The 12,179-nt window shown below is 42.5% G+C and overlaps 1 protein-coding gene across 2 annotated transcripts in view; it reads right to left on the minus strand.

Moving 5' to 3' along the window:
- LOC120046179 (zinc transporter ZIP11-like) overlaps window positions 1–12,179 on the minus strand; it is a 146,645-nt gene that overhangs the window by 123,649 nt on the left and 10,817 nt on the right. The window lies entirely within an intron of this gene.

Consider the following 12,179-nt stretch of genomic DNA (forward strand, 5'->3'; position numbering starts at 1 on the left):
GGAATTATTATCTGCTGTGTTCAGAGAGTCAGGCTTCAACTCCGAGTGGGGACGTTCAGTTGGCGTCAAAACACCCCAGTGTTCACCAAAACAGAAAGACGATAGAAACAGTCATCGGGGGATCTCACTCTTTTGGAACGGGGATGTTGTGGAATGATAAAGGTGACCCCATTCCCTCAGAAACATTTGGAATGAGGGCATGAATTGAATGCAGTAACAAAAATAACGAAAGAGGGCAGAGGGCAAAGAATAAACAATGCCTTCAAAATTGAAAAAAGGCCTGAAGAAATCTTGCTAAAAAGATAAGACTTTCCAAGTCTGCAACTGTGACTCAGTGGACAGTTTCCTTTGAGGGATGAATTTTGAGTGGACAGTAACTGGAGAGGAAGCACAATTCTCCTAGACCTCGTCACTGGAGATGTCTCAGTTTACCCATGGAAGATTTGATTTCACACACACACACACACACACACCCAGCCCACCCACCCAATAGTCGTCTGGGATACGTCACACACACTCCCTATATGCCTTGGCACTTTCCACAGTACACAGGGGGTGGATGATTGAATAATGCATACACGTCTGGGGTCTCGGCCCTCGCTCCTCCTGAGCCATCTGCCGTGTGTACACCGTAATGTTCAGTTCAAAGGGAACCTCCACAAAGGCCGCCAGCCTCAGAGCATCCAACACACTACTTCCCAATAGCTTGATCAAAGACTCTTCCACCAGAGGAGTGCGTGTTGCCGTTGAGTTTCGGTCTCACCGACGGCATTATCCCAGCCCCTCTGTGAACAAAAATAATAGCATTGGATAACACCCATTGCAAAAACAGGATTGGTCACCAGCCGACTGGCTTCAGGCAACGAATTAAGACCTAATTCTGAGTCATCGATACGACTTGTTTGTTCATAGTGCCGCCGGTACCGGCAGTGGGCTCAAATAATGTCCATATTTAAACACTGTTCGCAGGCAAGGACATTGCAGTGGTCCTATAAAACACACATGCACTTCCCATCATGCACTTCTCTGCCTAATGAGGTGAGGCTTATGGGTCGATTAGAGGTTCGTGATCATCTTAATTACCCTCAATCTGGAACAATTAGCATTTACATACTAGAACACACGAGACAGCTGCACTAGTGAGAAAAGGCAAATCAATCCCTTGTGTGGAGCTCACTAATGCACTGACTGCACATGTACAGTATGGTGAAGGCTGACAACCAACCATGGTATGATTCAAATAATCTGACTTCATTCACCCCACTAGCAGCTACCAAAATAACTCTTAACACTTAGTATTGTCATTCCATGTGCATTGCCCTTCGTACGCATTTAGACAGTGAAGATAACATTTTACATTTGTCTCTTTACTCCAGCATTTTGAATTTGAGATCAAATGTTTCATATGAAGCGACAGTTTAGAATGTCACTTTATTTTAGGGTATTTCATACACTTCTTTTCATACATTTTATTTTTTACCGTTTAAGAAATGTACTTTAAATATCTAGTCCCACCATTTTGGGGCGGCAGGTAGCCTAGTGGTTAGAGCGTTACCTTGGGATCGAATCCCAGAAGTGACAAGGTAAAAATCTGTCGTTCTGCCCCTGAACAAGGCAGTTAACCTGTTTGGGCTGCAGGGGCAGTATTGAGTAGCCTGGATAAAAGGTGCCCATTTCAAACGGCCTCGTACTCAATTCTTGCTCGTACAATATGCATATTATTATTACTATTGGATAGAAAACACTCTCTAGTTTCTAAAACCGTTTGAATTATATCTGTGAGTAAAACAGAACTCATTTTGCAGCAAACTTCCTGACAGGAAGTGGAAAATCTGAAATCGATGCTGTTCTAGGGCCTGCCTATAAATGTCCTTGATATATATCAGTATACATGCACTTCATACGTCTTCCACTAGATGTCGACAGGCAGTGAGAGAAGAAATGGAGTGTATAACTTGATCTGGGGTCGAATAAAAGCTCTTTGTATGACGTGTCACCAGTTTCCTGTTTTCTGGAGCGCGCGCGAAGGGACCTGGTATTGCCTTCTGAAAGGCTGTCGTTATAGACGACTAATATCTCCGGCTTTGATTTTATTTGATACATGTGACAATATCATCGTAAAGTATGTTTTTTCAATATAGTTTTATTAGATTATTGAAATTTTTTCGGGACGTTAGGCGTGTTGCTTTGTCTGCGTATGTTCAGGAAGGAGAGCTTCGCGCCACTTTGCTAGCTTTCCGTGCTAATTGACTGGAGAAGAGGACATTCTAAATCCAAACAACGATTGTTCTGGACAAAGGACCCCTTGTACAACATTCTGATGGAAGATCATCAAAAGTAGGACCCATTTTATGATGTTATTTCATATATCTGTCGTACATGTGTACTAGTAGTTTGCGGCCAGGTTTTGGGCACGCTCTCGCCATAACGTAAACTGCATATCGTAATGAAGTTATTTTTTGAATTCTAACACGGCGATTGCATTAAGAACTAGTGTATCTATCATTTCCTATACAACATGTATTTTTTAGTTATGTTTATGAATAGTTATTTGGTCAGAATATGTGAGTGTCAGAAAAATATCCGGACGTTGTGGGAAAAAGATGCTACGTTAGCACAATGTATAACCACTGATTTCAGCTCTAAATATGCACATTTTCGAACAAAACATAAGTGTATGTATAACCTGATTTTATAGGACTGTCATCTGATGAAGCTTATCAAAGTTAGTCAAAAATTATATATCTTTTGCTGGTTTGTTACGATCGCTAACTTTTGCTGCTGGGGAATGGCTTGTGTTTCTGGCTATTGTGGTAAGCTAATATAATACTATATTGTGTTTTCGCTGTAAAACACTTAAGAAATCGGAAATATTGGCTGGAATCACAAGATGCCTGTCTTTCATTTGCTGTACACCATGTATTTTTCAGAAATGTTTTATGATGAGTATTTAGGTATTTGACGTTGGTGTCTGTAATTACTCTGGCTGCTTCGGTGCTATTTCTGACGGTAGCTGTGATGGTAGCTGCAATGTAAAACTGATTTATAGCTCAAATATGCAAATTTTTCGAACAAAACATAGATTTATTGAATAACATGTTATAAGACTGTCATCTGATGAAGTTGTTTCTTGGTTAGTTTGGTTGGTTCTTGGTTAGTTAGGTTGGTTTTGTGCATGCTACCTGTGCTGTGAAAAATGTCTGTCCTTTTTTGTATTTGGTGGTGAGCTAACATAAATATACGTGGTGTTTTCGCTGTAAAACATTTTAAAATTCGGACATGTTGGCTGGATTCACAAGATGTTTATCTTTCAAATGCTGTATTGGACTTGTTAATGTGTGAAAGTTAAATATTTCAAAAAAATATATTTTGAATTTCGCGCCCTGCACTTGAGCTGGCTGTTGTCATAAGTGTACCGACCTCGGGCTTGCAGCCAGAAGAAGTTAACCCATTGTTTCCCGGTTGGCAGTCGTTGTAAATAAGAATTTGTTCTTAACTGACCTTCCTAGTTAAATAAAAGGTATAAAAAAATTATAATGTCAAGTATTTGGACAAAATTCAAGTCGTCAAAAGTTTAGTATTTGATCCCATATTCCTAACACCCAATAACTACATCAAGCTAATTGCGGAGGGGGATATTTTAAGATAGTCTTTGAAGAGGTAGGGTTTCAGGTGCATTCGGAAGATGGGCAGGGACTCTGCGATTCTAGCTTCAGGGGGAAGCTGGTTCCACCATTTGGGTGGCAGAACTGAGAAGAGCTTGAACTGGACTGAGTGGGAGGTTCAAGAGACCAGAAGGTGGCAGAACGGAGTGCTCGGGTTGGGGTGTAGGGATTGAGCAAAGCCTGAAGGTAGGGAGGGGCAGTTCCCCTTGCTGTTCCGTAGGTAATCACCATGGTCTTGTAGTGGATGCGAGCTGTGTGTGGAGTAAAGGTGGTCTAGAGTTTTTTTTGCCTCTGGTTGCACATTTAACATGCTGGTAGAAATTTGGTAAAACAGATTTAAGTTTCCTTACATTAAAATCCCCGGTCACTAGGAGCGCCGCCTCTGGGTCAGCGTCGGTCTGTGGTGGTATGTAGACAGCTTTGAAAAATACAGATGAAAACGCTCTAGGTAGAGTGTGGTCTAAAGCTTATCATGAGATACTCTACATCTGACGAGCAAAACTGTCACGGCCGTCGTAAGGAGACCAAGGCGCAGCGTGATAAGCGTACATTCTTCTTTATTATAATTATGAACACTGAACAAAACAACAAAAACGAACCGTGAAGCTATATAAAGAGTGCTGAACAGGCAACTACACATAGACAAGAACCCACAAAACCAAAAGGGAAAATGGCAACCTAAATATGATCCCCAATCAGAGACAACGATAAACAGCTGCCTCTGATTGGGAACCAATTCAGGCCACCATAGACCTACATATACCTAGACATACCAAAACTCCTAGATATACAAAAAACCCTAGACAATACAAAAAACAAGCATACCCACCCTCGTCACACCCTGACCTACCCAAAATAATAAAGAAAACATAGATAACTAAGGTCAGGGCGTGACAAAAACCTTGAGACTTCCTTAGATATCGTGCACCAGCTGTTGTTTACATTATTGCATAGTCCGCCCCCTGAATAGTATAGTATAGTCCGCCCCCTGAATATTGCATAGTCCGCCCCCTGAATTCTCACAAGGCACCCTGACATCCGTCCCTTTTTTCTCTCTGTAGTCTCGGGGATTTGGGCCTTTTCCCAGGAAAGCAGTATGTCGTTCACGTTGGACTCGTTAAAGGAAGAAAAGAAAAAAAGCTTCTTCCAGTCCGTGGTGAGTAATCGCTGTTCTGATGTCCAGAAGTTATTTTCGGTCATAAGAGACGGTAGCAGCAACATTATATACATAATAAGTTTCAAACAACGCAAAGTGTACCTTGTGTGCGAGCGGTTCGCTGATGTGCACACAACGCCGTACACCTGGTCTGTGGTTGAGGCCGGTTGGACGTACTGTTAAATTCTCTAAAACAACGTTGGTAGAGAAATTAACATTCAATTCTCTGGTGGACATTCAACAGCTCTGGTGGACATTCCTGCAGTCAGCATGCCAATTGAACGCTCCCTCAACACGTGAGACATCTGTGGCATTGGGTTGAGACAAAACTGCACATTTTAGAGAGGCATTTTATTGTCCCCAGCACAAGGTACACTTCTGTAATGATCATGCTGTTTAATCAGCTACTTGATATGCCACATCTGTCAGGTGGATGTATTATATTGACAAAGGAGAAATGCTCACGAACAGGGATGTAAACAGATTTGCACACAAAATCTGAGAAAGAAGCTTTTGGTGCATTTGGAAACTTCTGGGATCTTTTATTTCAGCTCATAAAACATGGGACCAACACTTTATATGTTCAGTTTATATTTTTGTTCAGTATAATTTGTTGTTATTATATCCATAATAATTCATAGGAATAGCGTTGGGTGTTGTGCAATAGTCTATCCTACACAATTGCGCACAATAGAGTCTGTGTCCAATCCGAGGCACAAAAACATATGGAAAACAAGCTCATTACCTTGATGCTCCCTCTGTTAAATCTAACGAGACCCTGCTGTAAATCAAGCAGATAAGATGATCAACATCAATTCGCAAGGGATATTAGATCCAACCACAATTGTCTTCACCAGCGTAACGAATGAGACACCAAACTATTCTCGACATTTCACCTTTTTCCCAGCACTTGGGCTGTTGTTGAATCGCAACAGCTGTTCGTCACTTGACTGTCATTCAGAAAATTCAGACGATGTGTGAAAATATCATCAAATGCACATTCAACAAGTATCAAGGTAAGGTGACTCTTTCGGTTAAAACCATTAGATTTCTGCAATCACATACATTTTGGGGGATTTGTGTGCCTATGAAAACTATTGTCACCCTGTAACATAAGGAGACACAAAATGTTACATAGTTACACTGCATTTCTGTGAACTCTATACAAAAAAAACTGTCCGAGAGATAGATCCAGGATTCTTACAAGGTTCAAGTTCAATGTCTAATTGAACTAATTAATGCATAATATGTGGTAAAAAGGCAACTTACACTGGCATAAATGCAATGACAGAAAAGTAATGTTTTATGTCACACGATTTTGGACAAATCCGTTAAGACACCAACCATGAGAAAGGGTTAAACATATGTTTTCAATCAAATCGGGAATTTTCTTGAATATAGCTACTGACTGACTTCTACTGACTCAAAAACACGAAAAGAAAGATGCCCAGGGTCCCTGCTCATCTGCGTGAACGTGCCTTAGGCATGCTGCAAGGAGGCATGAGGACTGCAGGTGGCCAGGGCAATAAATTGCAATGTCGGTACTGTGAGACGCCTAAGACAACGCTACAGGGAGACAGGACGGACAGCTGATCGTCCTCGCAGTGGCAGACCACGTGTAACAACACCTGCACAGGATCGGTACATCTGAACATCAAACCTGCGGGACAGGTACAGGACGGCAACAACTGCCCGAGTTACACCAGGAACGCACAATCCCTCCATCAGTGCTCAGACTGTCCGCAATAGGCTGAGAGAGGCTGGACTGAGGGCTTGTAGGCCTGTTGTAATGCAAGTCCTCACCAGACATCACCGGCAACAACGTCGCCTATGGGTACAAACCCACCGTCGCTGGACCAGACCAGACTGGCAAAAAGTGTTCTTCACTGATGAGTCGCGGTTTTGTCTCACCAGGGGTGATGGTCAGGCGTTACACCGAGGCCTGTACTCTGGAGTGGGATCGATTTGGAGGTGGAGGGTCCGTCGTGGTCTGGGGCGGTGTGTCACAGCATCATCGGACTGAGCTTGTCGTCATTGCAGGCAATCTCAACACTGTGCGTTACAGGGAAGACATCCTCCTCTCTCATGTGACACCCTTCCTGCAGGCTCATCTTGACATGACCCTCCAGCATGACAATGCCACCAGCCATACTGCTCGTTCTGTGCGTGATTTCCTGCAAGACAGGAATGTCAGTGTTCTGGCATGGCCAGGGAAGAGCCCGGATCTCAATCCCATTGAGCACGTCTGGGACCTGTTGGATCAGAGGGTGAGGGCTAGGGCCATTCCCCCCAGAAACGTCCGGGAACTTGCAGGTGCCTTGGTGGAAGAGCGGGATAACACCTCATAGCAAGAACTGGCTAATCTGGTGCAGTCCATGAGGAGGAGATGTACTGCAGTACTTAATGCAGCTGGTGGCCACACCAGATACTGACTGTTACTTTTGATTTTGACCCCCCCCCCCCCTTCAATTTCTGTTAGTCACATGTCTGTGGAACTTGTTCAGTTTATTTCTCAGTTGTAGAATTTTGTTTTGTTCATACAAATATTTACACGTGTTAAGTTTGCTGAAAATAAAACCCAGTTGACAGTGAGAGGACGTTTCTTCTTTTGCTGAGTTTATGTTCCCCACTTATATCTTAATGCAATGATATTTTTTTTAAATGTGCAGATTATAATCAATGACTTATCAACAGATGTAACAAGTAGTCCAGTGTAGGAAATCCTCACTGGTCCACTAGTTTATAGAAAGACCCATAACAGCGTAAATTACTACACTGTGAACCTGTTTAAAATGCCACAAAAATGCATTTTTAGTGTTGCTGGTAACCTAACTGAAACCAGAGATTAGTGTGTGTGAACACCACCCCAAAAAAATCTAAAGCGATTTTTATTTATCATGGTTTAAAAATTGCAGATCGGGGGGAGAAAAAAAAAAAAATATATATATATATATATATATATAACAACTATTGGATTAGGAGGATCAAACAAGACAGTTCATTACAAAGGGGAAAAAATCTCAAACATAGCCAGCAATAGTATCTGGTCATAATGGGAAGAAAATATTCAATCTACTGACTCATGCTTTCAATAATGGGCTGAAAATAACCCAATGAGTATCAAATAAATAAGATGGCCTTGGTTACATGGCCGCAGAGATGACAATAGTGTCTGCACAAAGAGAGACTCATTTCTGTTGTTTCAATTAACCCACTGTGGTATCGATTAACAACATTACTTCGGCCTCACCTGAACTCACCTACCAATGAACTACGTATTTGTTCCATCCAGAGAGCACCAACCCCAACCTCAGCTAAAAAGGTGAGATTGGTTGGTCACACCTTATTTGAATGACAATCTTACAGTCTTCAGTACTGTATCTAAACCACATGATCTTGGTTGAACTCAACTAGATGAACACTTGGCGTTGAGTGTGACAGTCTACAACGCTCTTGAACCACCCTAAAGACTTACTGTAATCAGACCTCCTCTCCCTCGCTTTCATATAGAGGTAGTCTAATAATCTAATTTATGACCTACAGCCCGAACACTTAACACACTGCACACCCTTTAATAAGATTAATTAAGACTTGAACAGGCCGGGGCTCTGAGCTATTGGCTGGGTTTGTCTGACATTTGCATATTCATCCAATTATTACGCATTTTTCTTTCAAATGGAGCCACCAGGTTTAAAGTTAACTTCTGGGAGACAAAAAGCCTTGATTTGTTATTGAGGACAGCCATTATTCCATCAGCGACTGGATGCGACCGGCAAGCTTCAACAGGCAGCTCTGTCAGTCAGTCTGTCTGGGGGAGTGATTAGTTCTTCACAATATGGAGTCGTTTTTTTGTGTTACCCTGACTTCCTTCCTGCTGCATCAATTATTTAGATATCTAGTCTCGCTCTCAGGTTTTGGGGACTGAAAAAGTGAACACGTTATCGACTACCATTATCAGCAAGAGAGGCTCCACTGGCAATGGCAGAGTAACCTGTAATTATGACTTGCCCAGGCATTGTTCTTCACCCTGGGTGGAGGAAAGAGTGCACATCTCCACAGTATATCTGGGGTCAATTAAAAAACTCAAATAAGGTTTTAGGGACTGAACAGTGAACGCGCTCTTCCTCATTGTCTTTCATCAAAAGGGGCTCCACTAACGATGATGACAAAGTCACCTGGTTGAACACAGAGATATTTTCACAATTATTATTTCAACGTGATATTCTTCCTCACCCTGGGTGGAGGAGAAATGGGGTCAATTATATGTATAAATCTGGGGTCAGTTATATTGCTCAGTCAGTTATACCACACAGCAACGAGGTCTCCTTGTCATGGAGGTCTTGGCAAGAAATATATGATTGGGTTAGAGTCACCTGTTGCTCGAGGACAGGAAGTAGTCTGAAGGGTGTAGCGGCATAATCAGTCCCCTATTGGTAATATGGCTCTGGTCTCCCTGGGTCGGACATCTCGGAGGAAAATTGGCAACTCCACCTGAGCGTTTAGCTGCTAATTACAGTGCCTTAGACTTGGTCTGGAGACTAGGGAAACGTAGGCTGTATTAATTTCCCCCAAGAGATCTCGCGGCCTTATGGCTTACACAAAAAAAGCCATCCGGGAAATTGAGTTGCGACAGTGGAGTCCTCGAGATTTTGAAGCATGGGCGACCTTCCTGTATGATCCGGAGCCGAGCGTCATTTCTCTCTCAGCCTAAGGTCTCAACAAGCCTCAGGTATCAAGGTGAGAATAACGGATGCTAGTTTCAGAGGTTTGATACACTGATACGGTGTTGCGATGTAGCTATGAAAATAGCTGGTGAAAATGCATATGACCAAACCTATCACGAAGATATCATTCTCTTTGAACAAATACATATTGTGTTGTATGACTGAGCTGCATATACAGTGGGGAGAAGAAGTCTTTGATACACTGCCGATTTTGCAGGTTTTCCTACTTACAAAGCATGTAGAGGTCTGTAATTTTTATCATAGGTACACTTCAACTGTGAGAGATGGAATCTAAAACAAAAATCCAGAAAATCACATTGTATGATTTTTAAGTAATTCATTTATATTTTATTGCTTGATATAAGTATTTGATACATCAGAAATGCAGAATTTAATATTTGGTACAGAAACCTTTGTTTGCAATTACAGAGATCCTGTAGTTCTTGACCAGGTTTGCACACACTCCAGCAGGGATTTTGGCCCACTCCTCCATACAGACCTTCTCCAGATCCTTCAGGTTTCGGGGCTGTCGCTGGGCAATACGGACTTTCAGCTCCCTCCAAAGATTTTCTATTGGGTTCAGGTCTGGAGACTGGCTAGGCCACTCCACGCAGGGGGACCTAGCGTGCGCTGCAGGATTTTAATCCATGACGGCGTAGTGTGTTACTAATGGTTTTCTTTGAGACTGTGGTCCCAGGTCTCTTCAGGTCATTGACCAGGTCCTGCCGTGTAGTTCTGGGCTGATCCCTCACCTTCCTCATGATCATTGATGCCCCACGAGGTGAGATCTTGCATGGAGCCCCAGACGGAGGGTGATTGACCGTCATCTTGAACTTCTTCCATTTTCTAATAATTGCGCCAACAGTTGTTGCCTTCTCACCAAGCAGCTTGCCTATTGTCCTGTAGCCCATCCCAGCCTTGTGCAGGTCTACAATTTTATCCCTGATGTCCTTACACAGGTCTCTGGTCTTGGCCATTGTGGAGAGGTTGGAGTCTGTTTGATCGAGTGTGTGGACAGGTGTCTTTTATACAGGTAACGAGTTCAAACAGGTGCAGTTAATACAGGTAATGAGTGTCAAACAGGAGGGCTTCTTAAAGAAAAACTAACAGGTCGGTGAGAGCCGGAATTCTTACTGGTTGGTAGGTGATCAAATACTTATGTCATGCAATAAAATGCTAATTAATTACTTAAAAATCATACAATGTAATTTTCTGGATTTTGTTTTAGATTCCGTCTCTCACAGTTGAAGTGTACCTATGATAAAAATTACAGACCTCAAATACTTGTTCTCCCCACTGTAGCTTGGTTGCCACTGATTGCACTTCAGAGGGCATGATACAGTGCCGTGAAAAAGATCTCTACTTTTGCATATTTTGATACTGAATGTTATCAGATCTTCAACCAAAACCTAATATTAGATAAAGGGAGCCTGAATAAACAAATAACACAACAATTAAACTTTTTGAATTTATTTCATAAACAAAGTTATGCAACACCCAACGCCCCTGTGTGAAAAAGTAATTGCCCCCTTACACTCAACTGGTTGTGCCACCTTTAGCTGCAATGACTCCAACCAAACGCTTCCTGTAGTTGTTGATTAGTCTCTCACGTCGCTGTGGAGGAATTTTGGCCCACTCTTCCGTGCAAAACTGCAGTAACCCACACACGACATGTGAAAACCCACACACGACATGTGTGGGTTTTCAAGCATGAACTGCTCGTTTCACGTCCTGCCACATCTCAATTGTGGTTAGGTCTGACTAGACCATTCCAAAACTTCAAATGTGTTGCTTTTTAGCCACTTTCATGTAGACTTGAGTGTGTGTTTTGGATCATTGTCTTGCTGCGTGACGCAGCTGTGCTTCAGCTTCAGCTCACAGACAGATGGCCTGACATTGTCCTGTAGAATTGTCTGACGCAGAGCAGAATTCATGGTTCCTATATACATATGGTTGCTGCAAGGACTTCCATTCAGTCACAAGAGCATTAGTGAGGTCGGGCAATGATGTTGGGCGATTAAGCCTGGCTCGCAGTCGGCGTTCCAATTCAATTCATCCCAAAGGTGTTCGATGGGGTTGAGGGCAGGGCTCTGAGCATGCCAGTCAAATTCTTCCACACTGATCGGCAAAAAATTTCTGTGTGTACGGGGGCATTGTCATGGTGAAACAGGAAAGGGCCTTTCCCAAACTGTTGCCACAAAGTTGGAAGCACAGAATCGCCTAGAATGTCATTGTATGCTGTAGCGTTAAGATTTCCCTTCACAGGAACTAAGGGGCCTAGCCCAAACCATGAAAAACAGCCCACAGCGCCCGAACCATGAAAAACAGCCCCAGTCACCTGGAAATGCATTCCAGGTGACTACGGCATGAAGCTGGTTGAGAGAATGTCAAGAGTGTGCAAAGCTGTCATCAAACCAAAAGGTGTCTACTTTGAAGAATAACAAATCAAAATATATTTTAGATTTGATACACTTTTTTGGTTACTACATGATTCCATGTGTGTTATTTCATAGTTTTGATGTCTTCACTATTATTCTACAATGTAGGAAATAGGAAAAATAAAGAAAAACCCTTGAATGGGTAGGTGTTTTTCTCCCCAATTATGGTCCCACCAATCTCCTGTGATAGAGAGAG

Source organism: Salvelinus namaycush, chromosome 4 (assembly GCF_016432855.1).
Source record: "Salvelinus namaycush isolate Seneca chromosome 4, SaNama_1.0, whole genome shotgun sequence".
Classification (NCBI taxonomy): Eukaryota; Metazoa; Chordata; class Actinopteri; order Salmoniformes; family Salmonidae; genus Salvelinus; species Salvelinus namaycush.